Source organism: Oncorhynchus mykiss, chromosome 1 (genome assembly GCF_013265735.2).
Source record: "Oncorhynchus mykiss isolate Arlee chromosome 1, USDA_OmykA_1.1, whole genome shotgun sequence".
NCBI lineage: Eukaryota > Metazoa > Chordata > Actinopteri > Salmoniformes > Salmonidae > Oncorhynchus > Oncorhynchus mykiss.
Genome location: NC_048565.1, coordinates 61,986,161 through 61,999,714, shown reverse-complemented (window position 1 = coordinate 61,999,714; position 13,554 = coordinate 61,986,161). Strand labels below are relative to the sequence as shown.

At 44.9% G+C, this 13,554-nt stretch overlaps 1 protein-coding gene across 8 annotated transcripts in view; it reads left to right on the top strand.

Moving 5' to 3' along the window:
• The window catches only part of LOC110526377 (sorbin and SH3 domain-containing protein 1), an 83,646-nt gene that overhangs the window by 4,903 nt on the left and 65,189 nt on the right, over positions 1 to 13,554 (top strand). Inside the window, exon 1 of one of the 8 annotated variants that reach the window (XM_021607314.2) lies at positions 1,654 to 1,812. The exons of 6 other annotated variants lie outside the window; for them this stretch is intronic. The gene's annotated coding sequence lies outside the window, so the exon portion shown is untranslated. Of the gene's footprint in view, positions 1 to 1,653; positions 1,813 to 13,554 lie in introns of those variants that run through there. One more of the 8 variants, XM_021607347.2, reaches the window with a different exon arrangement.

Here is a 13,554-nt window from a genome sequence, read left to right as displayed (position 1 = left end):
TCTGTGATTTTTGGTGTATTCTCTACCAAGAGATCTTGGAGGACAGCCTAAAGTCCTTGTGAGGCAACCGTATCGTCCTTGGTAAACTTTCAGCTCAGTGACATTCTTATTACACTGGCTCTAAAAGCTGAGCTGTCAGTTTGTGCTCAGACTGGCTCTCTAAAAATGTCCATATGAGACATTGTGTCCATGTGACGAGCCAGCGCCTTCCCCAGGACCTTCACACATGCCAAGCCCACTCTATCCTCAGGCTCTGGTCATTGTCAATGCCCAGTAACTGTCAGGGCTTTTCATGGCCATGCTAGCTAGCCGCAGCACCAACAACAACAACCCTCCATTCTCAGAAGCACTAACCTTTCATTAACCAGGTCAACACACTGGGTGGATGTTTTTCCTCCCGTGAAAAGAGTGACACCTCACTTGTTTTTCACTTTATCTTGTAAGAACTTGTAGGATTATCAGAATACTCCAGTCCAGTAGGTATGTGTTGGCCATATTTTCCCTCTCGACAATTACTTATGGTCTTTCCTGAAACACTAGAAACCCAGAAAACTAGAATGTTTAAAAATTGCATGCATTTCCTTTTCTATTGCAGTTGTTTAAAACTGCTAGCCCCTGAACATCCAATGGCTCTTGTGTGGAATGTGTAGAACCCTCGGGTTCACAGCCAGTATGGAAACTGTTCACGGAAGAGAGGGGTCTCTAAGCTGTTTCTCTGGCCCGGGCCTTTTCGAGCCATGTTTGGAGATGTTTGGTGAGATCCACGCTCAGCACTGGACAGCTTCTCTCCTCTCTGCCATTTGTTGAGAAAGAAAAAGTCAAACTATATTGCGTAACAGCTCCCGCTATTTTTCTCTGGAGTACACCAGACCTAGTGGTGAGAGCTATTTTATATATGAACACAGCTCACTTGAAGTCTCAGAATTAGAGTAGGGATGCCTGGCTGTGTGAGGTTTATCATAGTTCAGCTATTTTTTTTTAAGCAAGCAGAGAGCAGTAGTTCTCGAACATGTGGAGCATAAGGGATTGCTACAGCTCACAACCTCTGTTCTCATTCACTGGCAGTGACACTGAGTTACACGAGTTGAAATGAGACCATTTTACTGAAAAAATATACACTTAGGGAAATGTTTTCCACCATACCAGTATCACATTCCTCTCATTTGTCTTTTCCCTTTGGCTTTCTTTGTTTTTATTGGATAGTGTTTACATCTCTTCTCATGCTTCATAGACAGTTGGAAGCTGGAGGGAAAGAAAAAAATCACAAAGCACATACGACTGTCAACCATGCAGGTTTGCAGTTCCACGAAGACCATAATTACATTCCAGTATGTCATTGTAATGCATACATGTTGTTAATGAACATAGTGAAATGGATTGACTGACCAATGTACGTTATCAACACAGTAAGAGAGCTTGTGAGTCAAGCCCCAGGGTTGTCCTGTAGCTAATTCCAGACATCTTGTAATGTCCAGTCTGGGGGGGGGGGGGGGGGGGGGATGTTTTGATATGATCTGCTGCAGTTGTTGAGTGGGTGCCACATTCCCAGGAGGCATGTGGTGACAAGTCCATCTGGGCACGCCTTGTGCTGAAAGCAACCAGAACCCCAGACTCCCTTGTTGGTCTGAAGGGTGAAGGGTGAAGGGCCCAGTCCATATCACCTCACCATATCACCTCACCCAGTTAGTCTCAGAAGTCAGAAGACTGAGGAGAAAGAGATCAAATAGAGGGTCTGTCTAGAGTCGTAGGCTTGGTGACTATCTGAGAGAGCTTCCTACTCCAGGCTTGTTGATCTGGTTTACAAAGAATCTTGTAAGTAAAGTGTGATCTATAATGTGATGTATAGAGGGAATTTAGTGTCTAATGGGAAGTGAATTAGAGGATGTGTTTTTCCTGTATGTATACATATTACATTCACAGTAAAATGTCCGCCACAAGCAAGTTGTGTTGGACTCCTCAGATATTACACATGAGTTTGTCACATGACATCTGTCAAGCCTCACAACAAACAACTTGCTCTGGCTTTGAGGTGATCCTTGATTTTGAAGCTGTGCTGAAGGGAAGGCTACATTTCTGTAGCCATCTGTGTTGTGGAGCCTCAGCTGATGCATATCTACAATGAATATGCATTTCTCTGTTAGTCCTGAATCACACATTAGGGAGAGTGAGCTTTCTTTAAAAAAAATTGTACACTTACAGTTGAAGTCAGAAGTTTACATACACTTCGGTAGGAGTCATTAAACTCATTTTTCAACCACTCCACAAATTTCTTATTAACCCATTTGGGATGGGGGGCAGTATTTTCACATTGGGATGAAAAGCGTGCCCATAGTAAACTGCCTGCTACTCAGGCCCAGTTGCTAATATCTGCATATTATTAGTAGATTTGGATAGAAACCACTCTGAAGTTTCTAAAACTGTTTGAATAATATTTGTGAGTATAACAGAACTCATATGGCAGGCGAAAACCTGAGAAAAATCCAACCAGGAAGTGGGAAATCTGAGATTTGTAGTTTTTCCACTCATTGCCTATCGAATATACCGTGTCTATGGGGTCATATTGCCCTTCCTAAGACTTCCACTAGATGTCAACAGTCTTTAGAACCTTGTTTGATGCTTCTACTGTGAAGGAGGGGGGAATGGGAGCTGAATGAGTCAGAGGTTTGCCAGAGTGGCATGAGCTGGTCATACGCGCTCATGTGAGAGGTAGCTCTGTTCCATTACATTTCTACAGACAAAGGAATTCTCCAGTTGGAACATTATTGAAGATTTATACCTTCAAACTCAGTGGCTTTTTGCTTGACATCATGAGAAAATCAAAAGAAATCAGCCAAGACCTCAATCCTATAGAAAATTTGTGGGCCGAACTGAAAAAGAGTGTACGAGCAAGGAGGCCTATAAACCTGACTCAGTTATACCAGCTCTGTCAGAAGGAATGGGCCAAAATTCACCCAACTTATTGTGAGAAGCTTGTGGAAGGCTACCCAAAACGTTTGACCCAAGTTAAACCATTTAAAGGCAATGCAACCAAAAACAAATTATGTCAAATTCTGACCCACTGGGAATGTGATGAAAGAAATAAAAGCTGAAAGAAATAATTCTCTCTATTGTTATTCTGACATTTCACATTCTTAAAATAATGTGGTGATCCTAACTGACCTAAGACAGGGATTTTTTTACCAGGATTAAATGTCAGGAAGTGTGGAAAACGGAGTTTAAATGTACAGTTGAAGTCAGAAGTATACATACACTTCGGTTGTAGTCATTAAAACTCGTTTTTCAACCACTCCACAAATTTCTTGTTAACAAACTATAGTTTTGGCAAGTCGGTTAGGACATCTACACATGACATCTACGCATGATACATTTTTCCAACAATTGTTTGCAGATGGATTATTTCACTTATAATTCACTGTATCACAATTCCAGCGGGTCAGAAGTTTACATACACTAAGTTGACTGCCTTTAAACAGCCTGGAAAATTCCCCAAAATTATGTCATGGATTTAGAAGCTTCTGATAGGCTAATTTACATCATTTGATTCTATTGGAGTTGTACCTGTGGATGTATTTCAAGGCCTACCTTCAAACTCAGTGCCTCTTTGCTTGACATCATGGGAAAATCAAAAGAAATCAGCCAAGACCTCAGAAAAAAATTGTAGACCTCCACAAGTCTGGTTCATCCTTGGGAGCAATTTCCAAACACCTGAAGGTACCACATTTATCTGTACAAACAATAGTACACAAGTATAAACACCTTGGGACCACGCAGCTGTCATACCGCTCAGGAAGGAGACATGTTCTGTCTCCTAGAGATGAACGTACTTTGCTGCGAAAAGTGCAAATCAATCCCAGAACAACAGCAAAGGACCCTGTGAAGATGCTGGAGGAAAAAGGTACAAAAGTATCTATATCCACAGTAAAACGAGTCCTATATCGACATAACCTGAAAGGCCGCTCAGCAAGGAAGAAGCCACTGCTCCAAAACTGCCATAAAAAAAGCCAGACTGCGGTTTGCAACTGCACATGGGGACAAAGATCGTACTTTTTGGAGAAATGTTCTCTGGTCTGATGAAACTAAAATAGAACTGCCATAATGACCATCGTTATGTTTAGAGGAAAAAGGGGGAGGCTTGCAAGCCAAAGAACACCATCCCAAACATGAAGCACGGGTGTGGCAGCGTCATGTTGTGGGGGTCCTTTGCTGCAGGAGAGACTGGTGCACTTCACAAAATAGATTATAACATTAGATTTGGATAACAGGGTTAAGTTGCTGACTAGCTATTTATTTTGATGAACTGAAGTTCAATTTCAATGGGCGGATAACAAGTGGCAACCTAGCAAATACTTACTCACAAGGATTCCTAAATCATTGCTAAGAATAATGAAAATGACTGCAGGTTCTACTGGTCATTGTTTTCAGGCTGGTTATATTGGTGCTATCTAGGTACCAAGCTAAAGCTAGCTACCCCAGAAGTTGCAGTCGAACAAACAATGCTTTATTACCAATGCGGTATTGTAAACACATAGTTCGTTGCCGGTGTTTGCTTACTTGCAGACTGTTTTGCCCAGCTTTGACAGTGCTACTGTATCTTTTTTGACATACAAAGACCCAAACGGCGTTCCATAGTATGTATGTCGTGAAGCTAATAGCAGTGACGCTACTACTTTGTAAATCTGGTTGGGCAGCATCTGAAAAATAGCGCTCTTGGTAGTGTGTATCGGTGCTCGACCAGTCGGTGAACGCCAACATCACCCACGACAGAGAATGGTTGATTGTCAAGGGCAATGATTTCCATTATCTTGGCTTTAATGGATTTCGCCTTTGAGTTGGCCTGCTGAAATCTTCTTACTCTTAAACTGCTCGACTTGCTGACTGCTTCATCCACACAGCAGACATTGTGGGCTAGGTTCGGAATGCTGTATTGCACGTGTAGCGTAAAATGTTACATTATGTCATGTACCTACGTTATATAGGTATGCACAGTAGCTTTGACATCGGTTTTTAACATCGGCGTTAAACTAGACACCGGGCCGATACCGATGTTGTCATTTTTAGCTAATATCGGCCGATTCTGATATATCGTGCATCTCTACTAAACAGTCCATGAATTGCACTATAACGGTGACAAACGGTGCCCACAAACAGTTAGGGCCTACATAAAGCTGTCCCAACAGCACCACCAAGTCAGAACAGTCGGCTAAATTATGAGGGGAAAATAGACCAAATTATTAGGTTGAGGCACAGGGATGTAACCCAGACAAAAGAACGAGGTTAAACCTCTAATAAATACATGGGACGAGACCCGTAATAAGAAGTGCACGGGACGGGACCCGTAATTACTAGTACACAATACATGCAGCACGAAAGCCGAAACAACAAAGCACAGGTACTCACAAGACCAACGGACATGGGAAGAATAACCAACCCTAAACTGAGACAGTGTGAATGGCCCGTCGTCGCAACTTCGGCAGCTGCAACTGGCCCTGACCGGCCTGCATCGCATCCCTGTGGTTGTCCCCGAGGCCGGTGTCGTTCAGCTGCCAGTGCAGCGGGTCAGGAAGTGGATTCTGTCATGGATTCCCCTGGTCCTGCTGTTCATTCCATGCACCAGTTCTGGAGGTCTATGTCACCGGACTCTACGCGTCACTGAACTGTCTCATTACGCACACCTGATTCCAATTCCCCTGATTAGTAACTGTCTTGTCCGTTATTGTTCCCATGGTCTTGTGAGTACCTGTGCTTTGTTGTTTCGGCTTTCGTGCTGCGTGTATTGTGTACTCGTTATTACGGGTCTCGTCCCATGTATTTATTAAAGGTTTAACCTCGCTCTTTTGTTTGGGTTACATCCCTGTGTTTTTGTATACGTGTTTGTTTTGGGCTTCGTCCCCGTGCCTTTCATGGCATGTTGTATTTTTGGGTGGAGTATTAAAAACTCCTTGTTACGTATTCCTGCGCCTGTCTCCAATCATTTATACAAGGTGACAGCAGCTTGTGGCGAAATCTGCACAGAGCCTTCACCGTGCACTGCCACTTTAAGAGCGCATGAGCAGTAAGGAAGAAGAATATAAAGAGAGCTCGTTCAGCTCTTTGGGGAGGGGCTCTTTGGTGGCGCGACAGTTTGATTGTGTGTGCTGTGCTGCAGAAGTTTTGTTTGTGTTCAGCGTGTGTAGTTTATAGAGTATTTAACTCAATCATCGGTGTAATCGCTCTAGGTCGTGGTTGTTTTTGTTTGGGACCACGCCCGTTATGGATCGCATGGATTAGTAGCAACATTGTTGCGAAGCTTTAACATACAAACCATCGGACAGTCAGACAGTACACCTGCACGCCTGAAGACCACAGCTAAGACCTCTCTTGTTGTCTTTCTCTTTTTCTCTTCCCTCTATCGTTCCAGTGCTTTACCCTGCAACAGACTCTCTATTTTTCCAATGCACTTCCCATTGAAGTGCATTAGAGCTGGACTATTATTGCCCTGCCTGAAGTATTTGGACATTTTAGTTAAAAGGGAGGTTGCTTGCCAATTGTGTATTGTTATGTGAACTGTATTGAGATGTACTAATGACATGTGGCCGAGAAGACTGGACATTTTTAAGGCCTTTGTTGTGTCGATGAACACCCCCCCACATTCATACCCTCTGCACTCATCTACTAGAAAATAATACAGATTATTGCAAATCCTATGTTGATGACTGGGTTCGTTCTTGTATGAAGTTGCTGTTGAATTGCTCTGCCATTATTAGTATTATTGTATGAGGTATTCTTGTTTGGGTTACCCCTGTGCTGTGATGTGGGTTTTATATGGTGTGTATTCTCTTTTCTCTCCACTGGCTATCTGGTAAACAGGCTACACTCTAGGCAGTCTCTTCTGCTGATGTGTGTGGGTCTGGTAGTGGTTCTCTCTATTCTACTCTTTTCCTTTCGGCATGGTTAATACCTGCCTGGCGCCCGAACAAAAGCTTTCTTTACCCCTCTCTAATAAATACCGCTACAGAATTGGCGCCCGAACAGGGACTTGAAGAGAAACACCCATGACACCATCCACACAAGGTTGAATCATGTCTTTTGTTGGAACCCCATACTGTGTCAATGTGGACACACCTGATGGTAATCATGTTCGGGATTCTTTCATTGTGGAAGGACTTAATGAACTAATGGAGTTGGATAGCACTGACCCTAATCCCCAGGTTTCTGGCTCACCTATAACATCTCCACCATTACCCTCCCCTCAAACCCTTCCGGTTACCCTGTCCAGAGAGACTGGGAGAGGTGTCTCTGTGATCCCTGGACAACTGGAACATCAATGGACACACACCAATCATAGTTTGACAATGCAGGAGAATGCCATTTGTAAACTCAGTGAATGTGTGGAGGCTCATCAGACAGATGTGCAGAGGAGGTTGGATTACCTTCCCTGTCAAATGGAGGAAAACCAACAACAAATTGTTCAGAGACAGAAATATTTACAAGATTCTCTGAAGCAGGATATTCAAGGAAAACTGCACCGGTTTAAAACACAAATGGAAACTAACCATCATCAAGTCATACTCTTTCTTGAGGACGAACAAAAACGGAGAGCAGAGGAGTCAGCCTCTGTTGTGAAGGGAGTGTGTTCTTATCTGAAGGAAGTTATGGAGGACATGAAGAACTCTCTCACAGGGGAACTACGATTTTTGATTGAACAGACTCAAAAGGACACCGTTAATGAGATGGAAAAAGCACAGAAGGCCACAGACCTTCAACTGGAAGGGCTGCACCAGGAGGTAATGCAGTGCTTTTCCCTTCTGGACAAATCTTCTGCACCGCCCTCAGGTTTTACCTCTGCCACTGGCTTGGCCAGTAAGGTAATAGGAACAGGTAGTACTACAAAAACCCCTCTGAAGATACTGTTAAACAACAGAACTCCCGCTGCCACTGTCATGCCTCCTCTAGAGCGCTCCCTCCCTATCAAACTACTTTTCCCCACTTTTGGCAGCCCAGAAGATGATGTTGATCCACTGTTTTTCTTATCTAAGTGTAATGATTTTCTTTCTATCCGGCCCCTTACTGACTTGGAGGTTCTGGCCACCCTCCGCAGTGTTCTCCATGGTACAGCAAGAGACTGGTGGGAGATAGCCCGTGAACATGTGTCAACCTGGGAGGAGTTTCAAAAAATATTCCTCTTAGCCTTCCTCTCAGAGGACTATGGGGATGAACTGGCGGAACGTGTTCGTAACAGAGTCCAGGGTGAAGCAGAGCCAATACGGGACTTTGCCTTCTCCTATCGAGTTCTATGTAGAAGATGGAAGGCTGACATTACTGAGCAGGAGATGGTCAAACTCCTTCTTAAGAACATGGTTCCCCGCCTTGCTAGTCAACTTCGAGAACGTGTGCAAAATGTGGATGATCTGGTGCGGCTTGGGACTCAGTTTGAGAAGGACTGGAAGCGCCACCTCCAAACTAAAAACCCGGTTCCCTCATCCCAGTATACCAATAACTCTCCTGGGGCTAAACCGTCTCAGATATTTGTACCCAAGATCCAGGACAAAAGTCCAGTTATGTGTTGGAGGTGTAAAGTCCAACATCCTCCAGATTCTTGCCCGCTCTATGTCCAGCGTCAGGATTCAGGAAAAGGTCGGAAAGGACCGAAGACTGAAAGTCTAGACAGGCGTGGTGGCTTGCATACAATTGGGTCAGCCTTAATGCCCACCATGAAGCCTTTAGACAGCACAGCTAGCGGTCTTATTCCTATTCCGCAACAACTATTGGTTCCTCTGACTGTTAGGAACTGGAGAGGGAAGGTCATAATCGACACAGGGGCATCTTACACCCTGATGCAAGAGGCCCTGTGGCAGAACATGGCATTACCTCATGAGGAGCTACGAACATGGGAGGAGGGACCATTGTACTTGGCCAATGGAGAACCTACCACTCCCTTGGGCTGGATTAGTATAATAATACAACTGCATGGTGAGACTATTAACCTTCCTGTGGCAATTCTTGCAGATTCAAGCCTTGCATTTGCTGTAGTCCTTGGCCTAGACTTCCTGTTCTTCAGTGGACTGACCATCTCGATGTCCGAACCCTCCTATCGGCTGCACTCTGACTATTCTCAGCCTCATCCATTTCAACCTGGTAATGCACTGATTTCAGGTTGGAGCCTGCTACATTATGCAGAGTCCGGACAAGGTCAAGTCAGAAACAGAGAAAATATAAAGAGACAAAGACAAAAACATGTTCCACCAGTGAAGTCTGAGAACCCAACTATCACCCTGATTACCGCCGTACCCCCCCTTCTATCCGAGAGCAAAAGCGAACCTGATGCTGATTTCTACATCAAACAAGCGGTGCAACAGGCATGTCTGTCGGATGATGAAAGGTGGCAGCTATCCCAGATGTTGGACGTGAACAGTGAGGTCTGTACTCTTACACTCGGCCGTACAACCGTCTTCAAACACAAAATCTATACCCGGCATGAGGTCCCCATTAAGCAGCGTCCCTACAGGCTGTCCCCCGCCAAACTGGCAATTCTCAATGAACAGCTCAAAAGCATGTTGGAGAATGGAATTGTGGAACCTTCTTTTTCCGGATGGGCTTCTCCGGTTGTCCTGATTCCTAAGAAAGATGGTGGATATCGATTCTGTGTGGACTACAGGAAGCCGAATGCCATAACAGAAAGTGATGCCTACCCTCTACCAAACATAAATGACATACTGGAATCTCTGGCAGGAGCATCCATCTTTAGTAATCTGGATCTGAACAGTGGCTATTGGCAGGTGTCAATGGATCCCGCTAGTCAGGACAAGACTGCCTTTGTCACCCCTGCTGGTTTGTACTCCTTCAAAGTCATGCCTTTTGGTTTGAAGAATGCTCCAGCAACCTTCCAAAGGTTGATGGAGACTGTCCTGGGAGATCTGAGGGGTAGAAATTGTCTTGTGTATCTGGATGACATCATAATCTACTCCTCCTCTGTCGCGGAACATCTGCAAGACATTCAGTCCGTCTTCGACAGACTAAAGGCTGCAGGTTTGACCTTGAACTTGAAGAAGTGTCGTTTCTGTCTGCCAGAACTCAAGTTCCTTGGTCATGTGGTTAATGCTGAAGGTATCCATGCAGATCCAGACAAAGTTGCAGCCGTGCAGGAATTCCCAATTCCCACATCCCTCAAGGCTGTTCAGCGGTTTCTGGGTATGGCTGGATGGTACCACAGGTTTGTGCCTGACTTTTCAAAGGTAGCCGAACCCCTCAATCACCTTAAGAAGAAAGGTGTGAAATTCCAATGGACCCCTGCATGCCAAGGTGCATTTGAAGCACTCAAAAACAGTCTAATTACTCCTCCAGTGCTTGGACATCCTAACCTGAATGCTCATTTCATTGTGTACACGGATGCAAGTCAAACAGGACTTGGAGCAGTCTTGGCTCAACAAACAGGACTTGGAACAGAAGAAGTTCTTGCCTATGCAAGTCGCACCCTTAATTCAGCCGAGAGGAATTATTCAACGACTGAAAGGGAATGCCTCGCTGTGGTCTGGGCTTTGGAGAAATGGAGCTACTACTTGGAGGCAAAGATCTTCACCGTTGTCACAGACCATGCTGCTCTGCAGTGGGTTCTGGCATCAGGCAAGACCAACAGCCGTCTTATTCGCTGGTCTATCAGACTGCAGAAGTTTGACTTCATCATTGAGTATCGCAAAGGAAAACTGAACGTTGTACCAGATGCCCTTTCTCGGATTACAGAGACTGCCAATGTTTGTCCTCCCTTGTGCAGTACCTATACTACCGCTAAATGTCTGGATGATTCCTTTCCTCTGGATGATGAGAGTGTATGGAGAGCACAGCAGAAGGATGCTGCCATCATGGCGATCCACAAGAGTCTGTCTGAAGAAGACTCCAAGAGTCGCTTCAATGATAAGTATAGCATAATTCAGGATAAAGTGTATCGAAAAACTCCAAGAGGGGATGGAATACACAGCACCCATTATCGCGTCTTCATTCCCTCTACATTGTGTGACCAGATAATCCAAGCTTATCATGCCAATCCCATGAGTGGCCATCTTGGAGTTTTTAAAACTTATCGAAGACTACAAGAGGTGGTTTACTGGCCAGGCATGTGGGTTGATACCCGGAAGTTTGTACAGCAGTGTGAAGTCTGCCAGAAATACAAACCAGACATTGGCAGACCTGCCGGGAAAATGCAGCAGACCGTGGTGAACCATCCAAATGAAATGTTGGGAATTGACCTCATGGGACCTTTTCCTCCCAGCCGGGGGACACGGAATGAATTTTTATTGGTGGTAGTGGACTACTACACACACTGGGTGGAGTTGTTTCCCCTCCGCAAAGCCACTGCATCAGCCATTGCTCTAATTCTGCGAAGGGAGGTTTTTACCAGATTCGGAATTCCCGACCAAATCCTCTCTGACCGAGGTCCGCAGTTCATATCAGGAATATACAAAGAGCTCTGTACCTACTGGGGTGTAATTGCCAAGCTGACCACAGCCTACCATCCTCAGACCAACCTGACCGAGAGGGTAAACCGAACCCTGAAGGGGATGATTGCTTCATTTGTGGGGGATCAGCACACAAGGTGGGATCAGCATCTTCCAGAATTTCGCTTTGCACTGAACTCTGCCGTGCAGGAGACTTCTGGGGTCACTCCCGCCGAACTCCACCTGGGAAGACCACTAAAAGGACCGATGGACAGGGTCTTGCAAAGTTCGAATGTTTCACCTGACTGCCCAGCGTTTGCTGCCGTACAACACCACCACACCTTGCTAGCCAGAGTGGAGGCTAGCAAAACCAAAGCCAAACAACGACAGCTGAGAAACTATGACAAACATAGACGAGACGTGTGTTTTCCACCCCAGTCTCGTGTCTGGGTACGTTCACATCATCTGTCAAAGGCATCTAAGAAGTTCACTGCCAAGCTAGCTTCGAGATGGAAAGGTCCATACCGTGTAGTGCAGCAGTTGGGACCAGTGAACTACTTGGTCTGTTTGGAGGACACTGGGGAAGATGTCAGGACAGTGCATGTTGTTGACCTAAAGCCCTGCTACCCTACGGCAGAAGAGCTGGATCGCAGGCAAAAGCAACACCTGCAGGACCTCTTCGTGGAGGACTCTGATGAGGAGGACTTCCCTGGTTTTGTGTAGCAGGAACATGAACCTGTCAAAGCCTGCATCCTCTCTGTTTCTACAGGCATTGTTTTTTCATGGGGGGAGGAGTGTGGCGAAATCTGCACAGAGCCTTCACCGTGCACTGCCACTTTAAGAGCGCATGAGCAGTAAGGAAGAAGAATATAAAGAGAGCTCGTTCAGCTCTTTGGGGAGAGGCTCTTTGGTGGCGCGACAGTTTGATTGTGTGTGCTGTGCTGCAGAAGTTTTGTTTGTGTTCAGCGTGTGTAGTTTATAGAGTATTTAACTCAATCATCGGTGTAATCGCTCTAGGTCGTGGTTGTTTTTGTTTGGGACCACGCCCGTTATGGATCGCATGGATTAGTAGCAACATTGTTGCGAAGCTTTAACATACAAACCATCGGACAGTCAGACAGTACACCTGCACGCCTGAAGACCACAGCTAAGACCTCTCTTGTTGTCTTTCTCTTTTTCTCTTCCCTCTATCATTCCAGTGCTTTACCCTGCAACAGACTCTCTATTTTTCCAATGCACTTCCCATTGAAGTGCATTAGAGCTGGACTATTATTGCCCTGCCTGAAGTATTTGGACATTTTAGTTAAAAGGGAGGTTGCTTGCCAATTGTGTATTGTTATGTGAACTGTATTGAGATGTACTAATGACATGTGGCCGAGAAGACTGGACATTTTTAAGGCCTTTGTTGTGTCGATGAACACCCCCCCACATTCATACCCTCTGCACTCATCTACTAGAAAATAATACAGATTATTGCAAATCCTATGTTGATGACTGGGTTCGTTCTTGTATGAAGTTGCTGTTGAATTGCTCTGCCATTATTAGTATTAGTATTATTGTATGAGGTATTCTTGTTTGGGTTACCCCTGTGCTGTGATGTGGGTTTTATATGGTGTGTATTCTCTTTTCTCGCCACTGGCTATCTGGTAAACAGGCTACACTCTAGGCAGTCTCTTCTGCTGATGTGTGTGGGTCTGGTAGTGGTTCTCTCTATTCTACTCTTTTCCTTTCGGCATGGTTAATACCTGCCTGGCGCCCGAACAAAAGCTTTCTTTACCCCTCTCTAATAAATACCGCTACAAGCTCTTTGGACTTTGTGTGATAAAACAAAGGTGTGGTTGAATTTATTCTGCCTCTGTCTTCCTATTGTCTCGACCTTTAGGCCAATGTTTCACGTCGCAAGGCATATGAATTAACAGGTTAAAGAGCAAACAACGCCATTATCAATCACAACACAGGTTGTAATATGGCTTTTTTGGGGGGGGGGCTTGGCTTCCCCAGTGATTTCTACCCATGCACTACTATTGATCAAAGCTAGATCAATGTCTGCAAGATCACATAATGTTAGTATTGTACATAACCAAATATAGTATAATGATACTGTAAGACAAAAAACACCTAATTTTAGGATGATTGTGCGAATGGT